The sequence below is a fragment of the Cricetulus griseus genome (assembly GCF_003668045.3).
Source record: "Cricetulus griseus strain 17A/GY chromosome 1 unlocalized genomic scaffold, alternate assembly CriGri-PICRH-1.0 chr1_0, whole genome shotgun sequence".
Classification (NCBI taxonomy): domain Eukaryota; kingdom Metazoa; phylum Chordata; class Mammalia; order Rodentia; family Cricetidae; genus Cricetulus; species Cricetulus griseus.
The window spans coordinates 16,846,858-16,862,648 of NW_023276806.1; the positions used below are offsets into that span (position 1 = coordinate 16,846,858).

Below are 15,791 nucleotides of genomic sequence, written 5' to 3' on the forward strand. Positions count from 1 at the left end.
ATAGGAAGGTACCTAGCTTTGGTGCTCTTTGTGGACTCACATTTGAAGCTGTAGTCACAGTGTGATGTGACTGTATAGCGAGGCACAATTCTCATGAGGTAATTGTATTTAGATCACTGTGAGGATGGAGCTCCCACAGGAGCTCAGTGTTGTTGTAAGAAGATAAGAAAAGTGGGGTTCAGTCTTCCCACCCTGAGAGAGACAGTGGGAAGAAATTTGAGACACTAGAGAGAACAATTTTTATCATCTGAGAATCCAGACTCTGGTATCTTGTTTTCCAGAATGGTGAGTAATGTATTTGCTTTACCTGTGGCACCTGTCTATGGCATTCTGTCACAGCAGTCCTCCCAGGAGGAGACACTATTACCTCCTTTCTTCCATGGTTCCTTGTTGTTACTATTAAATTTTGGTGTATTTTTTTTTTACTTTTTCTATCTTTTTTATTTATTCTATGTGCCTTTTACATCACCCATCTTCTTCCTCATCCTTCTGCATCCACCCTCCTCCCCTGCAGCCTCCCCAAGATAAAACAAAATTTAAGAGAAAGGGGCAGGAGAGAGCAAACAAAATTTTTTTTAATGGAATAAATTGAAAATGTCATCATGGGAGGTACAGTGTGACACAGTCAAACATGCAATAAACTCCTTTATCCATATGTCTGCACTTGCAAGTGTTCATTGCAGAGTCACTAATCTGGATTGAGGTCTCTGGTTTCTACTACACTATTGATACTGAGACCTCACTGGGACTCTTCTTAGATAGCCTGTTGTTGCCCTGTGTTGTGGAGATCCTGCAGCTTTGGGTCTGTGGGTCACATCCCTTCACATGCTCCAGAAGTTCATAGTTGGGGGGGGCTGTTTTATTTCATTTATTATTTTATGAGTATGGGTGCTTTGCTTGCTTATATGTCTTTGCATCTGTGAATACCTGTGGAGGCCAGAAGAGGGCGCTTTTATATTGCAGCTACAGTCAGTGGTGAACCACTAGATAGGTACTGGAATTCAAACTTGGGTCTTCTAGAAGAGCATCCAGGGATCTCAACTATGAGACTTCTCTTCTCTGTAGCCTTTTGTTTTCATCACTATTTGATAGAAAGTGCTGAGGTAACTGCCACCATAGCTTCTGTGACCAAGTATGCCCTGATCAGAAAGCTTTGGGGATAGACTCATGTTTCTCATTACTGGTTCAATGTAAGAATCACTATTTTAAGACAGACAAATAGTTAAAGACAAGATTTTGTAAGTATTTTTATTTGTTTGTTTCTTACCTTCAATCTGCTTTTCCTTTTCTGTCAGACTCTGATCTGTCTATAAATTTCGTTAGAAACAGTCTCCTTGGATTGAAAGTAAGTCTGCAGAAGCTCTTCAGCCTTAGGGTCTGGAAAACATAAGTCAGTGGGAAGGAATCTATCCATGTCTCCCAACCACCCTCAAGAATTGTTCTTCTCATTCAAGACTCCTCACCACAGGAATGGGCAAACCATCCAATGCAACCAAATGGAAGCCCTCTACTGGTTGATATTGGGAAGTGAATCTATACACTTAGACTAAGGCATATGAATTGGAGTTGGTAGTCTTGAGGGCTTAAATGAGGAAGCATAAAGCCCTCAAAAGAAAACAGTACAGAGAGACATAGAAATAAAGATGAAATGGCCAGAATGGAGAGCTTAAAAATAATCACCAATCAAAGGTGACATTTACCTAATGTTTGGATTAAGGATGCCTTCCAGCAGTGATAAATGTCTTGGTTACCTGTATGCCCTTCTTTGTTTCTCCATAGTACTTTTTCTCCAGCCTTTGTGTCTCCTGAACAAAGAGACCATAACCTCCAGGCTTAGAAAAAGTGCCTTTCCTCATATATTCTTCAAGAGGTTGGAAGATACCCTGAAGCAATGCCCAGCAACGGGTTGGTGATGCTTCCAGATTGCATTTACAAAAGTCATCCCACCTTTCTTCTAGCTGTGACTATAGTGTGAAATGGGTATAAAAATAATACCAGAGACAAACATTAAGAATGGTTCAAATTTCTCCTAGGTCTTCCCTAAAACCTTGATGTCTCCAGAAACTTGTCACTAGCTGAGGAAAACTGTGGCTCTTCTTTGAGTTTGAATCCTACTTATGAATCCCCTCCTTATGAGCAATGATGCTCAGAGGTTACACCAAGCGTAATGACCTAATGTGCAAACTTTGCTTTAAACTGGACTGATGATTGGTATGAATGGAATGAAGGAAAGAAACCATAAGTCCAAGGAAACAAGTAAAATTACAAGTTCATCTCTTTGGCCAAATGAAAGAAAACTGGTTCTGTCAAGTATATTATTTGATTTAAAGCACCAATTATTAATTTCGTGTGCTTAAAATAAAGTAATTATAGAATTATTTCAAACTTGAGTCCATATTTTTAAAATGAATTGCTCCTTCTCAGTATTATGATCCTAAAAGGCAGTTGTCACCATTTTAAGGGATACAAAGGACGGTTTCCTCAAAATTCACACACATTTCATTGTCTGATATGACTTTGCCTTAAACAATATTTACATATAAACATAGGAGGAAATTACCCCCAGTTCCTTTTGAAATGAGTGGTCTTAATCTTTAAAGGAAGTCCTGAGGAATATTTCTGTGGACTCTGTCTCACAAGTCCTGTGCAGGTCCAGCAGCTCCTGGAGGGTCTCTGTGGGCAGCTGCACCCTTTGGCTCATTGCTGGTCATAGTGGGTGACAGCCTTTTGTACTGCATCCGAGTTCTCTATCTTTGCTAAGGCCAGGACTGCATTCTCTATGCAGGGCAGGTCTCCACTGCTGATGGCTTCAACATAGGTCAGCACTAGGCTTTCTAGTCCTAAGAACAGTGAGCAAATGATGACATTCACTGAAGTAGAACTTTCTTCTCTAAGGAAAAAATAAAACAGGCCTGTGTATATTGCACATGAATATCTCAGTCCTTCAACATGTTTAGACTAAGAGTCCTCACAGTGTTTCTAAACCTGTGAGTGGAGAACCCTCTGGGATCCTCTCAGACCATTGGAAATATCAGATATTCACATTAGGATTAGTAAAAGTAGCAAAGCTACAGTTACAAAATAGCAACAATAGTAATTTTGTGGTTGAGGATCACCACAGCATGAGCAACTGTATTAAAGGGCTGCAGCGTCAGGTAGGTTGGGAACTACTTAGTAAGTCCTCTATATTACTGCCTTGGAAGGTCTTTAATTAAATGTGTGTGAAAACTATTATCACAAAGTCTTCTTCCTTATCTCAGTCTACTTCAGTGTTGCTTTATAAAACTTTCAAAGGAGAATCAATTGTTCAATGGCTCTGCTTTTCATCATGGTAACCATGAGAAATGCGGCAATAGAGCCTAATATTTTCACCTAATAGGCTGAAGTACTTTCACTTAATTTGTATTTAAATTTAAATGACCTTACGTGTGTTGGCTGAATACTGATCAGAAAGCATATATCTTTACATAACATTATGGAGACTTAACTTGGTTTGATGCATTTAAACTAGGTTTCCACTACCTATTCCACTAGCAGATCAGTGTAAACTGTCTGGAATTTAACAAAAATAGTCAAAGCCCCTACACTTCTGAAAGCTGAAACTTTATGAATGTTTCACTCTCCTTTTATCTGGAAATGAGTGGAAGATTAAGATGGGGCCTCTCGTGGACCATTGATGAGGATGATTCCTGGAAGAGTTTTGGTTTTGCAGTGCTTAAAGAAGTACAAACAGAATTCTACTACATGCTGTAAAAAAAATCAGATCTCATTTTCCTGAGTGTCTCCAGCTGGGAAAGCTTTTTCCACTCCGTGGGTGGATAGAAGATAAAACATTTCTTCTTTAGAAAGAACTTCTGCATGCAGTGCCAGGGCAAGTTGTATTTTTCAACTTCTTTGCAGGTACCTGAGGAAATATTTTTTCCAAAGGAGGGTGAATGGCTAGTGGATATATTAGTTTGACATTTAAGAATTTCTTCATAGAAACTTCTCTCTGTGTTACAGTTTTTGTTTATGTGCAGCTTTGCCACATAAGTGGTGAAGTAAGTAAAGGGGTAAACCTGATCTGATAACAGTACTTGGAAAAGGGCAGCCACAGAAACTGCAACTTTACATAGTTAACATTGGTTCAATTGGCAGATGGTAAATAAGAATTACTTCTTAGGAATATCCAGAAACAGGGAAATAAAAAACTGAATATAAGCACCCAAAAAGTATATAAATTTCTGGCAATTTCATCTACACTATTAATCTCTGTTCCTTCCTTGAGCTTTAGCAAATTTTCCAGGTACTCATCGGCCATGACACAGTGTCCATCAGCTTCCATCTTCAAGGTCATATCTCTCAGGCTCCACACAATGTCAGGGAAGAAGCTCACAAACTCAGATGAGTCTTCCACCTCATCTTCCTGGTCAGTTGAGGCCCTTGCTCTTATCCCATCTGTTAGCTCTGTCACATAGCTGGTTAGCTAAGGTGAATCAGTGAATGACCAGGGTCCCCAGTCATCTCACCTCACAGTGGTCTCATCCATCACACACATGACTTTGCCCTGTGCTGACTCAGTGTGAGCTCATTAGCTGCTATATGAGATCTAACCTTGCACTGGGATTAATCTGTCTCCTATCTGTCTACACTGACTCTGCAGCATTCCCAGGCCACGATGTTCTCCATCACAGAAAGGATACTGCAGCAGGTCCATGGCCTGTTGGTTGATGGGTCCCATGCTGTTGTACAGAAAGGTGCTGCTTAGAAGTATAACCAGGGCAAAGATCCAGCAGTCATTCCGGTTGTCACCCTGGAAGTCATACACACATGTGTCGGTTGTTTGTTCTGTGTCTGTTTATAGGTGAACAGTGATGAAAGTATGCTTGTTTAATAAGATGTTTTCCTCAGTGATTAGTAAAGCTAATGCTGTCTTAAAAACCTATACAGGACAACCCTAAACAAAAAGAATCATGAATTCCATTGAACTTTGAATATTTTTACTGAGATTTTTGGTTTATACTTAAGCTTTGGAGGCTTCCTTTTGACCATTGGCAGGAAATTGTTAAACAGACAGTGGATGTTTGCAGATATTCTAAAGTTTCAAATACACTGTAGATTTAAGTATTTCTCTCATTGCTAATGAGAAGATATACTTTCATGTGGTTTATAATATCTGTAGATATTTTTTAAATCTCATTTAATTCTTTCTCCTCATACTGGGAATGGAAAATAGGGCTTTGCCGAAGCTCATCAATTGCACAGGACCAACAAAGGTCACTATAGGTCATTCTTGGGTACTCATTATGCAAGGAAACATTATTTATTTTATTAAGTATTCAAAGAAATGCCATAAGACAGGTAGAGTACTGTTTATTTAATTCATTTCATAGATCAGAAAGTTGAGGCTAAAAGAAGTCTAAAAATAAGGACTCTGATTTAGAGACAAGGTTTCCATTTAGTCAGTCATAGGCTCTCAAACTTAAATTTGTTACTGAAGTTCTGTGTAGGTCACATACTTGACACTGAGTTTGTCTTTGGTATCTTCATGAGGTTGAGTACCAGGTTTAGGTTACAGCTTTTTAGTTGCTAGGATACTGCAGAGGGACTATCCTGCTCCTCACTGAGTCTCTCTATTTATTAGTGGTGGCTAAAGTTAATTACATGGTTGTCCCGACCTGCAGGACTTCAACCTGGGGCAAGAGAGTCAGGGATAGGGAATGGGGACAAGAGACGCAGAAAGAACGAACACAAGACAGGATTCTGATCAAGTGGCAAACTTTACTTTTCTCAGGCTAGCTTATATAGTCAGGATATGGGGAGAGGCAGAATGGGTTGTTTGTGTACCAAGTGTTAGTATAGGCAGGATATTAGGAAGCCACAAAGAGGATGTTTGGCAAGGTAAAGAGTTCATGAGTAAGAGGTCCAGGAAGGGGTTGCCTAGGTAACTGAGCCTGTGGGTGGAGGACTGGATCAAGTTGTTTCTTCTCTTGAGCTGAGGTTCTAAGGAGCTGCTATGTAAAGGTTAACTATGTGGCCTGCCAAGCATGGCCTAGGATCTCATGCCAAGCCCTGAGATTTGTCTCCCAACACATGGTGCTACAGTAAATTCAAGCTTTTGTTTAAAATCACAGTATATTTAGATATCAGAGTCTGAATTGCAAATTGAACTCTGAATCCTTACTTTCTCAACATCGCCCAGGCCCCCGGTGTCAAGCAGAACAAGTGTGTGATCCTTCTTGTGGGGATGGGGCACACACTACATCCAGATTCCTTTTGTATGAGCCTACACTGTCAAGCCCAGAGAGAAGCCTGTGACATGCAGAAAAGAGGACATAGTGGACAGAGAGTTAGAAGCCAGTGCTTCAGGAAACTGATGTAAAACAATTCAAGTCCATAGATCTAACTGAAACCAAAGGTAGCACTGATGTTGCAACCAGAGAAATAGCAAAAACTAGAAAATAACCCACACTAATCATTACAAATTGCATTCAGCAAACTAGAAGAATTTCTAAAAGCAAATGTATGAAATGACATATATAAAAATCCATGACAATATTATACTCAACATTAAAAACTGAAAAGTTTTTTCAAGTACAATTGTAAAAGAGAAAAATGTGCCCAGTTTGGACACTGATGTCCAATATAGTACATGAAATGTCATACAAAGTAATTAGGAAAAAAAACAGAGATAGCTGACAGCCAAATTGGAAAGGAAGAATAAGATTATCTTTAACATTATCATGTAACACATGGCATGATCTCATATGTTAAAACCTTTAATTTTCCCACAGAATAATGTTGATTATAATCAATTAATCCTGTATAGCCACGGCACACCAAACTATTACCATGAATTACATATTATATACCAATATGAGTAACTGAATAATAATGTATGGAAAATGAAGAAACATTCATAATGATGTGAATTTAATGATGTACAATTGTGGTTGAAATGGTTACAATAGTTAATTTTATGTTAAGTTTATTCATGACAATAAGAACTTCCAATTTAGTCTGAAATATGTTTAAAACTTTAAAGTTCCAAGGAAACTCACTGTTACCTCATGAGCTTATTAACTAAAAATTCATCATCATCATCATCATCATCATCATCATCGTGTGTGTGTGTGTGTGTGTGTGTGTGTGTGTGTGTGTGTGTGTGTGTGTGTGTGTGTGTGTGGTGTGTGTGTGTGTGTGTGTGTGTGTGTGTGTGTGTGTGTGTGTGTGTGTGTGTGTGTGTGTGTGTGTGTGTGTGTGTGTGTGTGTGTGTGTGTGTGTGTGTGTGTGTGTGTGTGTGTGTGTGTGTGTTGTGGGTACGTTTATGTCACAGCATGTAAGTGGAGATCAGAGGACAGTTCTGTAGATTTAGCTCTTTCTTTCTATTTCTAGGTATTGAATCTCAGTTGCCTTGTGCATCAAGGGCTTTTACCTACTGAGCACTCTTCTTGGCCCAGCCTTCACTTTTTAATGACTGTCCTACAGATTATTATGTAATTTAATTATTGTTATTAATGTTTTCTCCCTTCCTAGGATAGGAATGATTAAAATGGAACTGAAGATAATAAAGAGTGTTATGGAGCTGACTGACTTTCTGAAATAGAATGAAGATAAAAAGCCCAACTTTGAGTGGGAGAATAGGTTTTGGAATCCATCTCCTCTAACTTTTCTCTTCACAACCCAGGCTCAAAGCGTGGCTGAACAGAGGGGACTCAGCAAAGCATTGCTGGTGGCACTCACCAGTTTTCTTCCAGGCAGCTTGTTCATCAGGTAGGATTTACCTGTGTGGTAGAGGCCCACAATGGCCACCACCACCACCACTACCGGCTGTGTGATAGCCAACAGGATTTCCAAGGCCTTCTGATGGCTTCAGCTGTCCTTTCATATTCTCGATGAGACACAAGGGCCCAGCCATGTGGACCTTGAGGGTCAAGTCCATTGGGGTTCCTTATCTTTGAGGGAGGAGGAATGAATTAGAAATTCCTTCTCTTCTCAAAGCCCTACCTCCAGCAAAAACAGAAGTTGCACTGTATTATCAAATTAGTAAGGGAAAAATCTGCATAGTTTTAGAAAGCTATGAAAAAATATTATCCAAGAAGTTGAACAAAAGTGATAGTATTAATGAATTTTCAAAATTCAACTACTAGCAACTCAAATCTTCCTTCTAAGTTATCATGGAGGGATATTCCTTTTGGATTCCAATTTCAAAATTTATGCTTGATATTGGCTGGAAAAGATAATTTGTTAGAAATATTTTTATTAATTTTGTTTTTAAATTCTTGGGATTATAATTGAATTAAAGTTTTTTTTTCCCTTTCCTCCCTCAACATCCTCCCATATAATCCTTACACACACTGTCATTCAAATCATGGCCTCTTTTTTTGCTTGTTATTACCTGAACATATGTATATGTACATGTATATATGTATGTATTCCTAGATATAACCTGTTCAGTCTACACAATGCTACTTGTTTTGATGTCTTCAAAGCTGAAAAGTAGTTTTTAGATTCTAATGATGCAGTTGCCTTTTTATAAAGTAGACTTTCTTGGGGCCTGGTTTTTTGGCTCAACTCTAAAGATGCTCAGGGTGGAGCAAGATAACCTGAGCTCAGTCCGAGCAGGGGCCCTTATGCTGCTGCCTCAGGAATGAAATCAGCACAATTTACTTGTGGGTATTTGTCATCCTGGACTAGAAACTCTTTCAAGAACACAGTGAGTATTAAGGAGGGTCCCAGAAAGGAGAAAACACCTCATTGAACTCTCTACAAAAGCCTGACTCCCGTATGGGAACTTCAGTGGCTGTGGAAAGCTGGAATGCTGAAGGCTTCCTCAGACCCACGATCATATTTATTGTTCACTTCTGTGTTTGACCTAAGATCCTCCTATCTGGTTCGACCTATTTTGGAATCAGAGCCCTGGCTTCCACCACCCAAAGGGTGAGGATGTTGCCTGAGTGCAGCCGAGGCTCGTTTCACTTAATGTGCTTTAACTCACCTACCTGAGGCTTCCAGAGTGTGTTTGAAAGTGTCTTCATCTATGTTTTATCTTTTGTTCTGTAATAATGCTTTATGAAACTGTCAGATTGTTGGACCCTGTTATTTGTGGTAACCTTTATCTGTGTCCTTGCAAATTATTAAAATTCACTGCTAACAACGCAATTCTTCCTTTAAATTTATCATGAGAGAATTTCCTTCTGGATTCCAATTTTAAAATTTATACTGGATATTGAATGGGAGTACTCAGTGTCACAATATTTAGTTCCAAAATAATAAATGATTCCTTTTTCTGTTCAAAGTAAGAGCTGGGGCTTTTGTTTGTTTGTTTTATGTTTTGGTCAATTAAGGTGTTATGTGCCAGAGATGTGCCCTGAAACTTCCCTAGCTACACACTAAGGTAACCTAAATGGGGACGGAGTCTGTGTGCAACATTTTAAAATACCACAGGAAGCTCAAAACAACACTGACAAGAAGACTGAAAATCAGGGAGAAGATCAAGAACAATAAGAAGTTGTTCAAAGAAAATGGCCGTCTCCTGTGGCCCATTTTTAGGTTTCCTGTTTTATTTTTATTGTTTGTAGTAGAAAGAAAAGAGAAATGGAGAGAGGAGAAGTAGAGGATGCAGAGGTAAGAGTTTACAATGGAGAGAGAAAATCGATGAATGAAGCTGGCCAGGAACTCATGGGAGGGACTTCTAGGAACAACTTTCCTAGGCTCTGATTGGATGGGGCGGTGGGCAAGGTAAACCGAAACACTGCCCCTAGTGCTCTACTGCGTGGGACTCTGTGGAGGAAGCCTTATAATGCAACACAAGTCTGAATCCTACAGGTGAGAGATAAGGAGGGGTTTCTGGGAATGAGAGAGTCTGACCAATGAAAGAGGAAATCCACCTAGATGCCAAGAGCAGGTACGTGGGAGAAATCACATAATCCTGGTTTTCATTGTTCCCTCTGGGTCCCAGCATTTCCTTTTCACTTCCGGTGTCAGTGGCTGTTTGCCTTGCATCGTTTATTGTTTCCTATTAGTTTTTTCATCTCTCCTCTTCATGGAAACGATGCACAGGTAGCCTTTTCAGTTGCAGTAGGAGCAGGACAAAGCAAGTTCCGTCAATGTCCATGGTCATTTAATTTGTTCCCACTCAATAGAGACAATGTGAACATAGAGAACACTGTGCAGTTTCAGTATTTCCAGCTGAATTCAAGCCAGATACTGGAATGTCGGGACCGTCCATCCTGATAACACCTCTCCTGATAGCATCTTACAAAACCTTCTCATCCCCTTCCTGACATTATAGAACCCATGTCCCTGAGCAGAACTCCCCAGAGCTGGAAAGAGAAGCGAGCCTCCTTACCTGCTCTTGAAGTTGAAGGTGAACAGAGTGGCTTCCTAACAAGTCTCTTATTTCCTTCTCCAAAGCTGTGAGACTTTCTCTGACTGTGGTTGATCAAATGGACAGCAACATTCTTAATACAAGAGAAAAATATGGAAATGAAAGTGCTTGGTCCACAGCAGTGAATCAACAATAATGAAAGTAGTTTCTGGAGCTGAGCTCGTGGGAGGATTTATCAGGACTCCTCAGCCAGAGCTGTCAAACATTTGTTTGGAAGAGACCTTTGTCAGCACTTGCTGTTTCGACAACTGTCTCTTAGATGTGGATGCTTTTCATATAGGTAGTTACTCTGAAGGTTCAGGGCCCATGAGATCATCTGAGATGACGAGGCAGACACTATTTTTTTTTTTAATTTAGTTGCCTAAAATAATTTCATGGCTGATCCTTCTTTCAGAATTAGTGAGGGGAAGGGTATGTTTGCCACCCTCCTAAATACGCAGAACCTACTATCACTCACTCCTGTCAGCCAATTCAGTCAGGATGGACTCTGTTTATTGTAAGGTGTTCCAAACCAGTAATGGTGGATTATATTGATGTTTTTTTATTAATACTGTTTTGCAACTTTACTCAAATTCTTCTTCCTTTTTGAACATTTTAGCTTCACTGTTTTTGAGTCTACTTCAAACTCATATAGCTTATTTAATTTTTCATTTTGCAGAAAATATTACCCAAACTCTTGGCAAAAATGACCAAGTCATGTTAAAACTGTATTTTCCCAGTAAGGATACACAAGTCAGTTCCCAATAAGGTTTGCTATGACTATGGTAAGAGTGGCAGAAATCCGGCCCTTGAGCCCTGCCTGTACCTTCTCCATCTCTGCTTCTTTGTCACAGAAACTCTACTGCTGCTGATTGCGGTCCCAGGACTTGGGGGTGGCTGGTGGGTCAAAAGTCCTTCATTTGGAATCTTGGTTCACCATGTGGTGATGGAAGGAGATGGTATGTGTGACTGATAAGAAATGGAGCCTGGTGGGAAGTCATCACAGATGTCTCTGGGATCTCCATGGCTTCCTTGATCACCTTTTGACCTCCCCTTCCTTAGGCAATCCTGCCACAATGCGATCTGCTGAGTCCATGAGGCTGCCTGATCTCATGCTTCAGCTGCACAGAGCGATACAAACTTCTCTACATTATGAAGCACCCAATGTCCAGTGCTTTGTTTTAATAATAGAAAAATAGACTAGTTCACAGACTAGTTCACAGAATCAACAAACTGAGATAACCTTTTCTTCATCTCCCAACCAATGACTTGTACTCTTTTGCTTTTTTGTTTATTTTTATTTTTAGTTTTTTTTTTTGAAACAGGGTTCCTGTAGATATCCCTGGCTGTCCTAGAACTCACTCTATAGAACAGGGCTGCTTCTGCTTCCCAAGTGATGGAATTATAGGTGTATGCCACCACCAGCCATTGACTTGTACTTTTTGATTCTACTCCTTTATAAATACATTTGTGTGTCATTCTCAGCTATAACACCACTTTCATTTTAAATTTATTTATTTTCCCTAAGCCTGAAATGGGATTGTCACTTTTGTTGATCTTTTCTAAAACTCAACTCTTAGTTAAGTTCATTTTTTTGTTGCTTTCTATTGTCTGATCACAAATCTCTGCTCTAATCTTCATCTTTTCCTTTTCACCAACAAAGTTTTAATTTATTCTTTTTGTAGTTCCCTTAAGCTTTAATTTTGAATTGAACTCATTTGATTGATGGGAGTTGTCCTTCTGTATATATGTTTCTCTTCCTTCTTTCCTTTCTTTTTTCTTTCTTTCTTTCTTTCTTTCTCTCTTTCTTTCTTCCTTCCTCCCTTTCTTTCTTTCTTTCTTTCTCTCTTTCTCTTTCTTTTTTTCTTTCTTTCTTTCTTTCTTTCTTTCTTTCTTTCTTTCTTTCTCTTTCTCTCTCTGTCCCTCCCTTCTTTTCTTCCTTCCCTCCTTCCTCTCTTTCTTCCTATCTCTTTTCCTTTTGGACACTGACCAAAAGACCAAGCATGCTTTCCCAGTTAATATGTTTTTTTTTCTGATTCTTTGACTCCTTCCTAAGGGCAAAAGACAATAAGAAAGTATGGAATTGGAGAACCATCCCAGTAAGTCTCTGAGTGCAGCCTTCTGGACATAAACCCGACACCAATCACAGATGTTCTACAGATCAAAGGCCCTCTGCTTATAGGCACTTCATACATCAAAAATCCTCTGTGCCTGATGAACTTTCGATAATCATACTAGCTCATGCTAGTGCTAGGAGAAGATTCACCATTAGGAGAGGATAAGTCACCTTCTAAAGTCCACTCATACTCTTCTTGTTCTATAACCATTTTAAATCACCCAGCTTTCAGCCTCTTCAGTGATGCTCTCTCTTGGAACCCCTTCCTGCTTAGGGGTTTTCCCTCTTTCTCCCTGTCTAATCAATAGGGTTGCCTGAAGTGTCCAACTCTCTAGTCTTCATACCTCCTTGTCTGTAGGTCAGGATTCCAAGGTCATAGCCACGGCAGCACTAGCATATAAGCCAGGTTCAGGCATCTTATTTGGCTAGCTCTCTCTTGATTATTAACACATTTCTATTAATCTGTGGATCTCCACATGGTCTTGGCTTACCAGTGATGCCAGAGTCTCTTGCTTTCTTGGCAGCTACATGGTGTCTCTCTGGAAACTACTTATCTTCCCTAAATTCTCCTAGTCTGAAAACCTTGCCTATATTTCCTGTCTGGCTATGGGTCAATCAGCATTTATTCATCAGACAATAAGAGAAACATATATTCACAGCATAGAGAAGGACATTGCCCCATCAGCTGCTGACACAGAGTTGGGGTTCTCTGTAGATATTTATGTTAAACTAATAAGGAACCAGAATTAAGGGCTGAGTGTGACTGATCTTAGACAGGACTCTATTCTCTCCCCAGACATTGCCTGAGAATCTGTAAGAAAATGGTTAAACTTTGTTGCTCAGGAAAGGCCCAAGGTCCCCAAAACAAGTGGCCATTGCCATTGCTCTTGGGTGCCTATCAGGATTACATGGTAATACACTATTGCTGAAGACACCTTATACTCTGGTTGCAGACACAGAAAATTAAGTTGGACCTGTCCAGAAAATCTCCTGCCAGCTACCTACATCTCATTGCCTGAAGCATTGTGGGAGGCTTGAGGGTGGGGCGGCATCACCAATGGTTACATTAGAATGTGGACCTTTCCTACTATGGTTGGTGGTGGATGGCATTCACTCAAGTCATTCCCAGCCAGTGGTTCCCATTATGAGTCCACTGTCTTATGCCCAAGAGGAATAAGATACATGGACTAGGAATTAACAGTGTGGACCTAGATTTAGTAGAGAAAAATGAAAACAAATCCCTGAAATTGGGGAGAGAGCATACTCACCATACTGCCCTGCCCAGTGGCCTTTTAGAAGTACTATTCAGCAAAGTGGATAAGGACTGAGGTTTGCTTTATTGAGATTGTTCATTGGACTTTTCTGTAATGCTGTTGCCTTTTGTTACACACATTCCTGTAAGGAGGCCTTCCAAACTTTTGTAAATAACTCCAATAAACTCATTGGCTCAACTAAACTGGCCTTGAGTGATATGATTTTCTTGATCTGTTGTCAATGCCGTATCTGTGATGAGGAAATGTTTGTTCATGTCTCCCAGGAAAAATCAAAGAATATTGTGACTTGTGATGAATTACACAGAGAATTACAATCTTATTCCTCATTACCTCCAGGGCCTTGCCCTATTTTGTCTCTCTCAAGAGAGGCCAAAGGTATCATAAAATTTTCTATCTATAAGAGAGTAATCTGTTATTCTAATATCTATTAAAAATAGCCCAGGGCACAAGGCCAGATAACTGATAGATGAGGTTCCATTCCATCTTAGACAGATAATTCTATTTTTTCTAGAAGCTATTCTCTATATTTTTGTCTATATTAAATATTCTATTGTGCAGGTATTTGTCTGTAGGGTATTATGTTTATATGTATGCATGTGTATTTGAATTCATATGCAGGTACACATGTCCTTGTGTGTGCATGTGTATGGAGACTTGAGGTTGACATAGCATGTTTTCTTTGCTCATTCTTGGAAATAATGTAACAACCAACTAAATTAAAAGTGAAGCAGACTTTCTCTAGGGAGAGGGGATCTAGGGAGAGAGGGCTAGGAAGATAGGGTCTAGGGAGAGGGCATCTAGGGAGAGAGGGCCTATGAAGAGAGGGTCTACAGAGTGGGGACCTAAAGAGAGAGGGTATAGGAAAACTGGGTCTAAGGAGAAAGGGGCATAAGGAAAAGAGGGCCTAGAGAGAGTGGTCTGATATTCATTTCTAGGACAGTTTTATTTGTTTTGTAACTACAGAATATTCTGTTCTAAAGTCACCTGAGAGATGCTACCAATGACTTCAGAAAGTAAGTGAAGGAGGGGCCAGCTTAGCAAGGAGCAATATTCCTGAAGATGAGAGCCTCACCCCTGCAAGAGCCACCTAACCTTTTCTAAAGTCAAGGGGATTTGCAGAGTCTTTCATAGATATGTTATCTCCAACCCAGGCAGATTGGTATCAAGTTAGATTACTAGTCTTAAAAGATGGCCAACTCTAGAATGGGGGTTGTGATAATCTTATCTGTGTTGGGAGACCATTGTATTGCATGTGCTCAATGATGATCCATAGGCCGTAATGCTAAGATTTCTTTATTCAGATAAACACCAGCCAAACGCAAGCCAGAGCATGCCCAGAGTTTGCAAGCTAGCATGGCCAGAGAGAAGGGGCATCCACGTGTTCTTGGCCTCTTAAGAATTGCTTCGGTGTCATCTTCGCCCTCCCCTGACCACACCCTCACAGGCATGGTCAGGCACATCTGTAGGGGCTACTAGGAGGTGGGGCTACAGTCTCTCCCTACAATTCCCCTTTTAGTCTAAAAGAGGATTAAAACTTAATAGTGTAAAAGATCCAAAATTAACAATCATAAAGGTGAAATACAAGAAGATACAATAATCTGCTATTGCACATCCTACCTATGTCTATGCCAGCTAAACTTTAAAGTCATGTGGAAAGGGTGTCTAACTTGAATACCTTCTTCCAATGCCAACTCTAAACAATAAGAAAGTTATTCCTAACTATGCTTACAATACCCTAATAAACAATATTGGGGAGCGGGGGCGTAGCATCTTCTAAGTTACTTCCTTCTGAAACGGGATGATGGTAGCCTTGAAGGGTTCTGTGGGGGGAAAAATATTAGTATAGGGAAAGTCTCTAATGGGTTATCTCCAGTCCATGTTAGATGGGATTTGCTTGATTGAAGATCTAGGTTGAAATCCTCTAGGTTGATTGAAGTCAGTACTCGAGGCTCTGGTCGGAGTGTCAGTTGAAACGGAGTATATTGGATTCAATGCAATCAAAGAGGTATGGCCCAATTCCTTTTCCGGAGCATCCAGGATTGTCGTCAGGCAG

General features: G+C 40.0%; 1 pseudogene; it reads right to left on the reverse strand.

The window, feature by feature from the left end:
* LOC100763553 overlaps positions 1-7,909 on the reverse strand; it is a 44,902-nt pseudogene extending 36,993 nt beyond the window's left edge.
* Positions 7,910-15,791: the final 7,882 nt, after the last annotated feature.